Raw genomic sequence first — 14,534 nt, 5'->3', positions numbered from 1 at the left:
AATTTTATGAACCAATAAGTTCTTTTATTACAAAGATGACATCCATTTTTGTTTATGATGTGCAGCTCTGTGCTTACCTACTGTAACAGTCTTGTTCTGTAAGAGTCTTTGAATGATGTGGAAATAAACTTGAAGTTCTGGGAGAGCAAGAATTTTGTCTGCCGTATTTACTGTTTAATCCCACCAGTTTGGTGCTCAGTAATATTCAATGCTCTGTAAATATTTGGTGATGAAATGTGCAAACTGAGGCCAACCTTTCAGAAGATTAGGATGGTTAATGACACATAGCTCAGAGGAACATGGTTCGTCTTCCTAGAGAACTCATAAAACCAAAAATATCTAAACATGGTTAGATGTGTTTGACAAACAACAGCAGCAACAGTGAAAAGACTAGCGTGGCTCAGACAGCTGTGTGTGGGCACCAGCTTCTGTAGGCCTTGGAGGACACACTGTGCGCTGGCCCTGTCAGTTTATCATCCAGTGTTTTCACCTTGCTAGCCTGAAACGGGCCACTGCGGGATTGTCTGTACCCTGGAAACCAGCAAGCATTACAAATAAAAAATACTTTATTCTCCTGCACACCTATCTAGATAGCATTACTCCCTTACAAAAGGAAACAGGAATGAAAAGAGAGGGAAAAGAGAGAAAAATAGTGTAGTCAGTATTTATTTTCAGATTTCAGACCTGTAAAACAAAACAAAAACTTGAACCTTTTCTTCTCTGATAAACAAACTTCAGAGAAGATATGGCTGTGTCTTAAGTTAGCTATATTGATGAGCTGGGAGCATACTCAGGGCACCTTGTTTTCAAGGTCCAAATGATGCAACTGTCGCTCATTAAAAAGGTATAAATAATCCAAATGAGGTGGTGAGCCTGTGATAGGGGAAAATGTATCCCTCAGATTATTTAAAACTAGGGTTTGTTCTAGAGAAAAATCTTCCTGGTCAAATGCTACAATAGGACCCTATAGCCTCAGCCAGACTTCCCCCAAGGCAAGCTTTATTGTGTTGAACTTGAAGGTGATACATCAGCCTGGTTCTGAGTCATGTATGAGTATGGGAAGTAACCCTAAATCATTATATTCAACTTATTGGTCAAAATGGGCAAAGAATAAAGGTATATGTCTATTTGCATATACTTGATTGCAGACGTAATACAATAGAATCACCCTACTGTCATAAAGGGAGAAAAATGGGGTTGCTGAGGGCTAAATAAAGAATGGATTGTTCAGCTTCCATGTGTGCACATGTGTGTTTTGGTACACTGGGGTGGACATGCAGACTGACCACATCTTTCTGAAGTCCCTTTATTCCCCTCTCCCTTCTCATCCCAGCCATTAATTTGTAAGCTTCCAGTCAGAATGTAGGTAGGAATACAAGAATACAGGAATACAGGAAACAGAGAAGCCAGAAGGAATTGAAAGCCTCTAAAACATTCAGGGCTCTAGCCTTTAGAAAATAATAAACTGCTTCTTGGTGAAGGAAGACGTGAGGGTCCCATTTCTTGGACTAGAAAACATGTAACATGACTGCTTCTCATGGTGGCCACTACTGGCCTTTAGAAGGGACAATCTTGTCCCATACACTGTTACTTTTAACACATCTATTCCTAGGAAAACAAGCAGTATTAGCAAGTCAAATCATTTACTAACCAAAACTACCCCGAGATACTATCCATTGTCCATATAAGGCTGGTTTTGGCTTGGTTTCAAATATCTAACATGAGGATTAAGCTTCTCCATGTTGCAGGTAAGAGGTTGAAATCTGGAACACATGACTCAATTTCCAATGAAGGCTGTGAGAAACAATGAAGCCAGATTTTCTGACTTTATGCTGAGGCCCCTGCTGGTCTGTTGTTAATAACCAACTAATGACACCTAAGGCTCAGAGAACATCATGGAAGAGGGAATGGGTAGACTATCAGAGCCAGAGAACCAGGAAGTCGGCTGTGAGATTGTAACACCTAAGATGGATTGTAACACCCAAGCTACACCCATAATACTTCAACAGTCTAGCCGTTCAAATAAGACCTGAATAAAAACAGTAATTTTTTAAATGCTAACAGGGGTGGCAAGCAGAGGTGAGGGATGCATAGTCCAACCTCAGAGCAGTCATGGGGTAGACAGCATCAAGCTACTCATGTTGCCTGGGTGCTGCGGAGTACAAGCTGAGGTTGTAAAGATGCTGTCCTGGCTGGTGGCTGGACAGGGATGCTCATCACTCAGCCCCTCCACAAAGAAGAGCTAAAGATGCATAGTCGCGTTTAGAGGGCTCACTCACATGGCTTGGTATAATAAAACGACATGCAAGGATCTGACAGCAAAACAATTGAAGGCTGCAAAATGAAACTCATAAGCTCAAGTCTAGAAAAAAAGAAAGAAGATAAACGGAATTTAACTAAGAATACAGCAGCTCTTCCTTCAGAAAACCTGTTCTTTCAGCATCTGCTGCATCAGTCAAAGCAGCCCTAGGTGTTAATTGTCTGTTGTTCTTGATCATGTTTGGGAAAACATAATTATATATCCTCATACTTGGAATGAAAAGCAAAAACACCTACTGGAGTTTTCTGGAGTAGTTCTGCCTTCTCCCTAGCAGTTTCTGAGCTTCTGCCCTTCCTTGGTAAACATCTCCATTCTCTCCTACTTTAGGAAGCTGTTGTTCTAGGTATTAGCTTTACTGAATACCACATCTGTCTGCTCACACAAATCTTTTCCTTCACTTACAGCTGGCTTTTCGCATTACCCAGCTTGCTTGCTGGCCTGTGGCCTACTGTTCAACTCTGCCTAGAACCACCAAGCATTCCTTTAAGTGGTAACCATTATTTTATTTCTTGACGGTCATTTAAACTTGGATTTAAGTCTTTGCTTATGTTCTAGGAGAGCCAGCCATCTCCCACAGCCTAAAGACACACAGGGTCTCTATGTACTAAGGCTTTTCTTAGGTCAGCACTCAGAGTTACTGACTGTCATTGTCTGTGCTGATGGTTAGCCAATAAACAGTGGTCAGCCCTGAAATCACATGCATCCAGGCTACACTAAATGGACTCAGGGAACTTTATTTGTATTCATATATAAATACACATATATAAATGTATAAATTAATACACATATATACCAACAACCAAAGAAAAAGAGGCCGTTAATTTCAGAGGGAATGATGGAGAGATGTGGGATGAGTCTGGGAGAGAGGGAATAGCAGGGATTGAAGATGGGAAAGAGAAAGGGGTAGAGTAATACAATTATATTTTAACCTAAGTATTTTGTAAAAATATGCCATTATTTAAGCTCCATTGTTATACCTGTGGATGTTTTTGATGAAGTAGTAATGATCTCTCCTAATGAAGATGCTGTACCTGATGGGATAAGTGTGGTTCTTGTCCATATAACAAACCACACAGGCACAGACACAGACTCACACACCAAAGACACAATTATTTTGAACTCTGTTTAGCTTTTTCCAGTTTCAGCTTTCTGAACCTCTGGTTCTCTTTCTTTAGACAGATTGTTAAAAACTTATAAATCATTCACCAGGAGCCAAAGGGATTGTATATATTATTGTTTTATATATGTTATATACATATGGACTAATTAATTTGTATACGTATACTTATAAAATCTAGTTAAGAAACCCAACATGCCCTTTTAAATGGCAAGAAATATTTGTGGAACCTCCAAAGTTGGATATAAATTAGAAAGCAATTCCATCATAATTTACTAAGTGCAAGCATGTAGTGTACTTATTAGTTGACATAAACTAGAGTCACCTGGGAAGAGGGAGGTGAAAATGAGGAATTGTCTCCATCAGACTGGTTCTGGGCATTTCTATAGGGACTTTTCTTGCTTAATGATTGATGTGGAGGGTTAGGGGAGTTAGTCCACTGTGGGTGGTGCCACGCTTAGGCAAGTGTCCTGGGTTGCAGAGAAAGTAGGCTGAGCAAACTGTTGGCAGCAAGCCAGTAAGCAGTGTGCCTCCATGGATCCTGCTTCGAGCTCCTACCTTGAGTCCCTGCCTTGGCTTCCTTCAACAATGGCGCGTGACTTATGATAGGAAATAGCAGCTCCTCTTCTGTTACAGTGTTTATCCATAGCAGCATAGAGCAAACCAGAAAGGTATGTAAGATTCTGACATTCTCCATGTTTCCTCACTTTCCCTCAGCTGCGTCTTATATAGCAGGAACTAACTTCATAGAATAATTTGTGTACGTGGAGGAACACATAACAATAGATAAATGGTGGTATAGTTGATGCTTCACAAAGTGCCCGTCAAGAAACACATGCACACGAACTGAAGCGAGTTTTCCAAATTTCAGATTCTTGACTCTATTCTGTGACCATGGCATCAAAATCTCAAATAGAAGACCTTGTCATTTGCATTGTATAATCCGTAGCTGATGCCTATACATATTAAAATCTGAAAACTACCGGGTCATACGCTGTTGTGACAAAAGCAAAATTAGATGTCACAACTTCACTTTCATGCCCCTTAATTTCCTTTTCTCCATTCCAAAAGATGCTTTTTTTTTTTAAAACTACAGGACTCTCCTTTCTAAAACATTAATCAAACAGCTGTTAGAATTCTCTGCTTCAATTCCAGACAATTTAGAGCCTGAGAGTGAGTCTGAATCCTGCAGGATGAATATTACATCTACTCTGATTGCCTTTGCATATGTTTCTCTAGGTCCAATTACATTTAGTTACATCCAAAGGTGTCATAGCAAAGCAGGCAGGACTGTCTGTCTTTCTGTGAACTGCTCAAATTCAGATGCTGAATAGTCAAATAGTCACGTGTGTGATGCAGCCAGTCCAATAAGACTCAGGAAACACAATAGCAATAAGGTTCAAAGAGAAAAAAGCAAACTCGCTGGGAAAGAAAAGTCGAATAAACTGACTTGACATTTGCAGATAAAATGCGCAGTGGAAACTTTTTTTCTTTTTTTTTTTTTTTTTTTTTTTTTTTTTGGTTTTTCGAGACAGGGTTTCCCTGTGGTTTTGGAGCCTGTCCTGCAACTAGCTCTTGTAGACCAGGCTGGTCTCGAACTCACAGAGATCCACCTGCCTCTGCCTCCTGAGTGCCGGCTCCTGATTAACTCTTTTGCATGCTTTAGCGAGAAATCCAAATTGGTCCCAATTTATGGATCATATTCAAACTGCAAGGTGCCATTTGCTATTTGACAATGTGAAACAACATTATTTTATAATGAGTGATCACTTAGAGCCAAGACAAAGCTGGTGTTTCCTTTTGAGGTAAATGGGCATTTCCAGGAAGGGCTAGTTTTAAGGACAACTTATTTCAAGCATATTTTAAGATCTTGCCTTTATCCATCTACATGAACACAAATACCATAAATTATGCAGTAAATGATCTTTGTCCTTAATTTTTCAGAGAAAGAGAGTGCTCCAGAAGTTAAATCAGTTCTGTAATACTTTAGTTAGTGTGTGTGTGTGTATAATGTATATATATATATACATATATATGTGTATATATATGCATATTTGTTTGTATCTTTATCTGATAGAGTATCAGAGCATTGCTCAACCCCTTCCAGAAAACCTTCTTCTTGCAGTAGATGATAATTAACACACAGACATACACCTGAAAAATGTAAAAATGTAGACAGCAAGAGACTTTGAAACACTCAGTTCTATAGGAAATGTCTTCATCAAATCATCTCCTCATGCTCAGGGATCTATATGGAAGAGGAGGCAGAAAGACTCTAAGAGCCAGAGGTGGCTGATGTCTCCGAGGAAACAGCATCATCCAGGTACAACAGGACCGATGCACATATGAACTCACAGAGATTGCAATAGGACGAGCAAGACCTAAACCAGACCAACTAGAATCCCAACACTGAGGAGGGGGGCATCTGCAAAACCCCACCCTAACAAGAAGCTGTCTGCAATTGTGACTCCTGCTGGGAAAGGGAAAATCAGTTTCTCTAATGGAGAGCTACCATGCATATCAACCACACTCCATGGCAAGCCACGCCCAGGAGTAGTTGGCCAACACAAAACAGAATCCCTGCTTCTTGTGTACTTTTTCTTTTCTTTTGGTATGTTTTGCCTTATTTGCATTTAATTATATTTTTAAGTTTTTAAAAGAAAAAGTATATGAAGTTGAGTAGGTAGAAAGGTGGGGAGGATCTGGAAGGAGATGGAGAGAGGAGGAAATGATATAATCAAAAATACTGGATGAACGAAGTTTTAATTAAATCTAATTATAAGTAAATTAAATTAATGAATGAATAAAACAAAAAAGTGTGTGAATCTTTAGTCAAGACTCAATTTGCTAAATGTTTTTGAAACCAAGTGTATAAAAGTGCATGTGCCCTCTTTTTCTTATAGACTCCTTAATTGATGAAGCTTCATTTAACTAGCAGTAGAGATGTATGGAGAGACAAGAAGAATTGGGTACACAAATAGCTTGGGCCTGGGCCCTACAGCGGAGGCAGCTGAAGAAACAGTAGCCAACAGTGCAAAGAGGGAAGTCAAGCAGGTAGACTCGAATGACTCTGCTAGTGGCTTCCCTTTCTTCATGTGGATCCTTGTTGGCAGTAAAACCCCAAAGTGATAAAATAATCCATCTTCATCATGGTTTCGCATCTTCAGATTAAGAAAAAAGTATCTGAGGAAGAAATAAAAACATACCTTTACTAAACACGTCCAGACGTTTTTCTTTTCCATTGTTTCCCAAACAACACAGTGTAGCACTTACCACATAATATAGTACTTACTTACATTGTATTTGGTACTACCAACAAGCAAGAGATAACTTATACAGGACATGTGTAGGTTATATGTAAGAATCATGCCATGCCATTTATGTAAAAGATCTGAGTATCCACAGCTCTTGTTATCAGCAGAAAGTCTTGGTATTGCAGGGATGCCAAGGAATAAGTGGATTTATTAATAGATGTGGGTGAGGAACCAAGGGGCAAGACACAGGGCTAGAATAACAAGCTATGGATTAAGCCTTATGTGGTATGACTTGGTGGTAAAGTGCTTTCCTATTATCCATAAGGGCTGTTTTCAATTTCCATCAACACACACACAATGAGAGAGGAGACAGAAAGAAAGAGAGAGAGAGAGAGAGAGAGAGAGAGAGAGAGAGAGAAATAAAGCAAATAAGATCTTCAATCCAAATTGTAATCTTTTTCTTTTTACATTACAAAATAGAAAAGTCAGATTAGAGCATTTTAACAAAAGTTATATGAATATAGGTTCTAAATTTAAATGTATTTATTTATTTATTTATTTTTATGGTTCTTGGATCAAGCTCAAAGTCTCAAGCTTGTAAAGAAAGTGCTATACTATTGAGTCATATCCCAAATCATAGTATCTCTTTCCTGAATGGGCCAAAATAAATATTAGTATTTTCAAACAACAATTGATTTCAGGTAATTGAAAATGTGAGGGAGAGCTTTTAGGATGATGAATTTGTGTTTGGAAATCCCTAGGATAGCTCTTTTTCAATCAGTTCATTTTTTGTCTCTTATTTAAGAACTGTTTCAAAATATTCTCAGCAATTAAATAGCTATCAACAATCATCAGTCCCTTGATGCTGAAGGGTACCAGCAAAATGCTATATCCAAAAGTGCCTCTTTGGTAAATGGATTATTCTGATCTGAAGGTAACTGAGAAACAGCAGATGCCCACAAGGCCTCCGGTCTCCACACCTTGCCTTTGTCTCCTTCATCCTAAAGCAGTGGGCTGCTTTTCATTCATTTAGTTTAAGGTCCTACACAACCCTCCATCTTCTGCACTCCCCTGCCTCCCTAACAATCCTCATTTCTTTGTGAAACTCACATGTGGAGTATATAGGCAAACTGTTTTTCCCATTTTAATTTTGTCTTGAGTGTGGATGTGCTGGCCAGTCTTGTGTCAACTTGACACCTGCTGTAGTCATCCAAGAGGAAGGAACCTCAGTTGCCTCTATAAGTTAGGGCTACCGACATGCCTGTAAGAACATTTTCTTAATTAGTGATTGACAGGGGCCCATCCATTACAAGTGGTACCACTCTGGGCTGATGTCCCTGGATTCCATAAGAAAACAGACTGAGTAAGCCACGGGGAGCAAGCTATTAAACAGCATCCCTCTGTGGCCTTGGCATCAGCTCCTGCCTCTAGGTTTCTGCTTGGTTTGACTTACTATCTTGGCTTCCCTAAATAAACAGTAACTCAGGACACGTAATCCAAACAACCCTTTCCTACCCAAGTTGCTTCGGTCATGGTGTTTCATCATAGTAATAGTAACCCTAAGACTGTGGTATATGCATAAGTGCACATCTGTAGTGTGCATATGAATGTGCGTTCATCTCTTTTCCTCTCTCTTCTCCGCCCCCACCTTCAGTATATATGCACTTGTAGGAGTCAGGGGCTGATATTACCTGCCTTTCTCCATTGCTCTCCGTCTTTTGTAAGACTAGATTTCTTTGAACCTTGTGCTCACAAACTGGCTAGCCTGGCTGGCCAGCAAGAAATCTGCATGCATCTGAGCCCTGGGATCTGCTTGCTTCTGCATTTCCAGCCTGATGTTGACCACACTACTTAGCTTTTTGGCCTGGGTCAAATGAACTCAGGTCCTCATGCTTAGTGGGGCAAACACTTTAACTGTGCCATTTCCCAAGCCACTGGCTTTTTGCTTTGTTATGTGCCTTATATCCATTATATTTCTAGAGCCTAAGTTGGAGACCTAGGAATCTACAGAGAAAATGCCCCTTAAGTTTGCTATGGAGAAGTGAACATATCGGGAACATCTTCTAAAGATGAAATCTAGTTATGAGGATTGGAATAAAAGCTCCTGTTATGTAGATTATCTGGGCTGGTGAGGTCTAGCGTTAACTCTAATGATTAAGACCTATCCTGGCCTTTAATTCTGGGGGAGGGGGTTGTTGATGCAGGCGGATTACAAGTTTAAGGCTAACCTGCAGTATACAGCGAAACTGTCTTAAAGGACCAGAGGGCAAAGGAGGATGGTCAGACATTTTATCTTAAATGTTTCTCTTTCAAGTTGCTTTTGCTAAGGACAATTCTTATGTCAAAATGCTATACTTCGGGGGCCTTTGCCAGGACGCCTCAACACAAATGAGAAAAGCATCATGTCTGAACTCAGAGTTTAGACCTGATGGAAGTGATTCCTATTTTAATGAAAGACAGTATTTTTGATTATCAGGCTGGGGAGCAGGCCGAAAGTGATAGTGCTGTTAGTGAAGAGACAGTTGGCCTACAATTCCAGGCACCAAATCGGCACTTAAAGAAGCACAAAGCTCACCATCTCTACACTCTGTCTGGAGTTGAGCCCCTAGGAGATTTATATGACTGACAGTTGGCTTCTGTGCGTGGCTCCAATCGCCCTGTTGTTGAAGCTCTGTGGAACTCCAAAACTAGTTTCTCCATTGTGCAGCAGGAAGGGAGAAGGTCCAGAGGCAGCTATCATAATGAGGATCTCACAGAAAATCTCACAGAAAGAAATCTGTCTGGAGCCTGGAGAGAAATAATAGATTCAAGTAGTGTCAGAACTACAGAGAGGAAATAATGAAATCTTTCTCCTGTCAGTTGGCACAGCCTTGTTTCCTCTCTTGGACAATGCCAGATGAGATTCTCTGATGTTTCAAATTGAGATGCGCTAGTGATTGACACGGTACCCAACAAAGCATGCCTGTCAGATTCAACTTTATTTTTCTTACTGTTTGTTTGTTAAAGAAGGGTGCTGTGCGATAATCCTTCTGTACACTGTGAATATGTATTACTCTCATTGATTAATAAAGAAGTTGATTGGTCTATAGCAAAGCAGAATAAAGTAAGGCAGGACTGAGGATACAGGGATGAAGAATGGCAGAGTTAGGGGGATGCTAGCCAGCCATCAAGGAAGCAGGATGTATAGAGAATTAGGCAGCAAGCCATGAGCCACGTGGTGAAACATCGATTGGAAATGTGGGTTAATCTGAGCGTAAGAGTGAGCTAATAGCCTGAGCTTTCCACCAAGCATTTATAAGTAATATTAAGCTGGTTGGTGGGACAGTCAAACTGAGGATATTAGGATGAAGAAGGGTGGAGTCAGGGAGACGCCTGCCAGTCACCAAGGAAGTAAAATGTATAGAAAATTAGGTAACTGTGGGGACCTAGAAATGCAGGCCCATTTCCTACCTTATCCAATGGCCAGAGAGTTTGACGAATAACAAGGCTTAATCACACCTTCTAGCTCAGGAGGTGGCTGCCTGGCCCCCCTTTTTGAACTTGAGATAGCTTGGTGCTATGCCAACAGGTGGTCAGGATATGCCAAGGTACTTCTGTGCCTTCCATTGTAATTATGAGGACACCAGGAGCGGGGTTGCGGTCTGCCTACTCAGTGTGTGTGACCCCAGAATTGGCTGTATGAGTTCACCTCTTGTATAATGTTAATGAAGTGTTTTTGTCACCTTCTCCCCCAGTTTATGTTTGGTATAAAAGTTGTAGAAACATAAATACGGGTGATTTTCGGCATCTGAGGAATCCCCGAAACGCTCTCCCGATACTGTCTTGCGGTTTTATCTTTTATTTTCCCATGCCCCTACTCTACCTACCAGCATTTTGTTGCGGCTGGTCCTCAACAGGTAACAAGCCATGAGCCATGTGGCAAAGCACAGGTAAGAAATATGGGTTAATTTAAATGTAACAAGCGTGAGCTCTCCACTAAGCATTTATAAACAATATTACGCCTCCGTGTCAGTGATTTGGAACCAGGCAGTCGAGACAGGAAAACTCCACCTACAGAAGGGTCTTTCTTTATGTACAGATTGGCTTTAAGCCCTTTCTGTAGATATCCCTGGCTTCAAGCTTGCATCCTATGGCCTCAGCCTTCAGGAATGTCATCCAATATCCAGCTTCAATCAATATTTTGTCAAAGTCATGTTTAACATTAAACAAAAAGGCATTCCACCTAAAAGGCAAATTTCAGTTCTTTAGTCTGTCATCAAACAAAATTTTAGAGGATCATGACATAGGTATTTCCAACCGGTTATTTTCATTATCAACATAAACCTTATTCGGTTTACATAGTACATGGCCCTGTTGTATTAAATATAAGACAATTAAAATTGTAAAAGGTAGACTGTCTTAGAAAAAAGAAACCGTCCCCTACCATCCAACCTTCACTGTCAGAACCTCCAAATAAGAGATAATACAGACCGCAAAACAAAAGGTTGTAGTCAGGCACTGAATCTCCATGCACAGATGTCCATCTAGTCACACATAAGAAATTTGATTCTCATCTCCAGGTGGCTGAAGGACCCTTAAGTCTTAAGGTTTAAGGACCAGCAGACGCAGGGAAAGCTTTTTGCCTCTTTCTACCTCCCTCAAACACAAAAATAAATTCTGACTTTAGTGAAGAAAAATCAACATTTATAAAGAAAGTTCTCATCTCCAGAGGTGTCTTGCCACCCGAAAGAGAGCTACCCCTTTTCTCACAGAAGAAACTCTTATTAGTGGCCTTTTCCCCACCTCCCTGGCTTGTCACTCCGGAAGGGATAACAGGTGCTTCATAGTTGGCAGCTGCCGTGCGGGACCGCGCATGTTAAATAGCTAAGACTGCTGGTGTTTCTTTACATGGAGTCCAGGAACAGGGCCCGGATAGCTGGGAGCAAAGTCACAAGTAGTTCTGCTAGCATCTATTAAATACTCAAATCCGACCACCTTTTCATACCCAGCTGTCAACAGTGGACACTTAGCACAATAGCTAGAAGAATTATTTATTTCTCTTCTGTGCATGGTTTAGAAAAATACAGATGAAATATTCACTATCCAGCCACTTTGACAATTCCCCGGCTTCCTTCGCCTTCTCTTCTCATTCCAGATTCTGACTGAAGAACTAGGGCTGGCATTTGGACACCTGGTATTTACAAAGCATCCCCGTGTGAATGTCATAATTAACGGGGCTTAAGAGTAATTCTCCAGAAAAATCCTTAGTGTCAGGGTTAAAATATTTTCAACACAAAACGAATGATTAAAAAAAAAAACACAAACATCCCCAGCACACAAAGTGAAGCCAGACCAGGAGACTCTGTCTTGGGCTAAATCATTTATCAGTGGCTGCTTCCTCTGCCTTGCTTAGCCATCCGTCAGACATCTACAGGCATCTACAGGTGAGAAGTGTTGTTCTCGGCAAAAGTGGCCCTTGGGTTCCTGTCACATAGCTTAGGTAACAGTTAACATACACATCAGAGGTGGTACTGCACAAAGTTAAGGAAATTTGATAAGTCTTAATTTGCATGACCTCCCAAATGAACAATTTTTAAGTCAACCAAGTCTGGGGAGACTATGTGGTAACCCCAAAGAAAGATGCTTCTTGTGAAGAAATAGGATTTCTGCTCTGACTCCTTGGCCTCAGAGCAGGTCCAGGAGCTGACCCAGGGTGCTTAGGGAATACCTTTCCTCAGTACCATGGTAACCAGATAAGGACAAGTTTCTACACACATTTGCTCCCGGTTCCATAAAGTAGAGCAATCCTATTATAAGGAAATATTACGATTATTACTTTTATCATTATTTTGTGTCTCCAAGTGGTTATTGGGTAACAATCTTGCTGCCTTCTCAATATCCAGAGACAATGTTTGAAAGACAGAGGGAGGCAGGGATGAGAAAGGATTTTTAACTTGACTGAAACCCTAGCACTTGAGAGGTAGAGGCAGGAAGATCATGCATCCAAGGCTACATACAGATTTCAAGGCCAGCCTGAGCTACATGAGACCCTATCAAAAGAATAAAAGCCAAAGAACCAAAATAACAAACAATAAGTAAGATTGAATTTGTGAAGGGTAACACAGAAGAAAAGCAAAACGGACAAAGGAGAGAAAGGAGAGCAGAATGCATGTATTTGTAGATTTTCTCAGATCGAATCATTCCAAAACCATTTTCCCCATATCCTAGAGGTTGAGCTAACCCTTCATGGCCCCTTGCCCCTACTTCTGATGAATTCAGATTCAGACGCTGCAGGCTGGGGTGGCTGCGCATCCCTCTAATATCAGTCCACGCAGCAGGGGGGAAGAAGGAAGAGCTGGAATCCATGTCATGAGGAAGACAGGAAATGTGAAACCCTGTCTGAGGTACGGAGCTTGAGAAGATAAAGAGAAGAAACTATAGACAGGAATTTAGAATGTACTTCAAAGATCGAGTCCTCACTGGGTATGTTCTGGAACCGTCTCTGTTTTACAACATAAAGCCTGGTGACTTCAGATGGGCACCGAGGCTCCTGGCTGGAGTAACTTTTCAGTAGGGTGCTTTCAGAAGCCTGTCACCAACAGGTGGCGATAGCCCACAGCACAGGTTGGAACTGCGCCGAGGTAGCTTCAGCAGAGAAGCCTCCTGGCTCTATTTGAAACGCACCCCCTACACACACTTTTATCTTCCTTTCTTTTAAGAGTGGTTTTCATTGCTTCCCTGCAGGCTCCGCACCTCCGTGAGCCTCCAGAGAGCATCTCGGGAAATCATTTACTTTTGAGTTTAAAACATCCTATTACTTGCATTGCGGGGTTGTGGCGGGGGAGTCAGTAGAGGACAGAGAAGCCGCCCTGTGGCCTCATTCTTCAACAGAGTTTTGCAGAGAGAAAAGCTGCCGGTGGGGGTGACTGGAAAGTTGGATAGGACTCTGATAGGAGAGTCTCTGAAATAGAATGGAACGGACCTAGAAAACAGCTTCCTGAAATACGCTGGGAGATCAGACGATGCCATGTCCTATCTGCCTTACTGGCACAACAGGGGTTTTGAGTATTTTTGTTACTGTTGTTCTTTAGGAACTGTAGTCTCGGGAGAAAAGGTTTAAGGGAAGAAGCCTTTATTTGGATTCCCCGTTCATCTGCTGTGACAGGAAGGCAGGGTGGTAAGAGGTCGTCTTAGCGGCAGGGGCAAGAGGCTGCTCGCTGACTTCTCAGTAGATCAGGTAAAGGAGGAAGGAGAATGTCAGGACACAAATGGGTTTTTCTTTTCTCTCTGACTCGGGGGAAATTTGAGAAGAAGCTGTAAGTGACCTGTGAAGGAAATGTATGTCTGTAGAGGAAAACGCACCCTCCCTCCCCTGTGCCAGCAGAAGGAAACTGTCTCTGGATACCAGTCAGTGCAGAAGACATAGACAGGGCACTGCAGAGCAAACCTCCACCCTGCTTGCTGTGTTCATCTTACCTTGTCCTAACCAGTCCTTCACCGCATGCTTCCTCCCACAGCTCATCAGATTATGGTGTGAAGTTTCAGTCTCCCAGCTTAGCTCATCAGATACCACATAGATAGATAGGTAGATAGATAGATAGATAGATAGATAGATAGATAGATAGATAGATAGATATAGATAGATGATAGATAGGAAGGATAGATGATAGATAGATAGATAGATAGATAGATAGATAGATAGATAGATAGATAGATAGATAGATGATAGATAGATAGATAGGAAGGATAGATGATAGATAGATGATAGAGATTTATAGATAAAGTGTCTCCCTTGAATACATGAGGTGTGTGTGTGTGTGTGTGTGTGTGTGTGTACACTTCTGACTGTTTTTTTCTTTGTAAA

The 14,534-nt window shown here is 41.2% G+C and overlaps 1 pseudogene; it reads left to right on the top strand.

Moving 5' to 3' along the window:
* The first annotated feature begins 2,302 nt into the window (after nucleotides 1-2,302).
* On the top strand, nucleotides 2,303-2,994 carry LOC142857037 (putative G-protein coupled receptor 160; annotated as a pseudogene).
* Nucleotides 2,995-14,534: the final 11,540 nt, after the last annotated feature.

The sequence above is a fragment of the Microtus pennsylvanicus genome, chromosome 9, assembly GCF_037038515.1.
Source record: "Microtus pennsylvanicus isolate mMicPen1 chromosome 9, mMicPen1.hap1, whole genome shotgun sequence".
Lineage (NCBI taxonomy): Eukaryota > Metazoa > Chordata > Mammalia > Rodentia > Cricetidae > Microtus > Microtus pennsylvanicus.
This window is presented reverse-complemented; position numbering and strand designations above follow the sequence as displayed.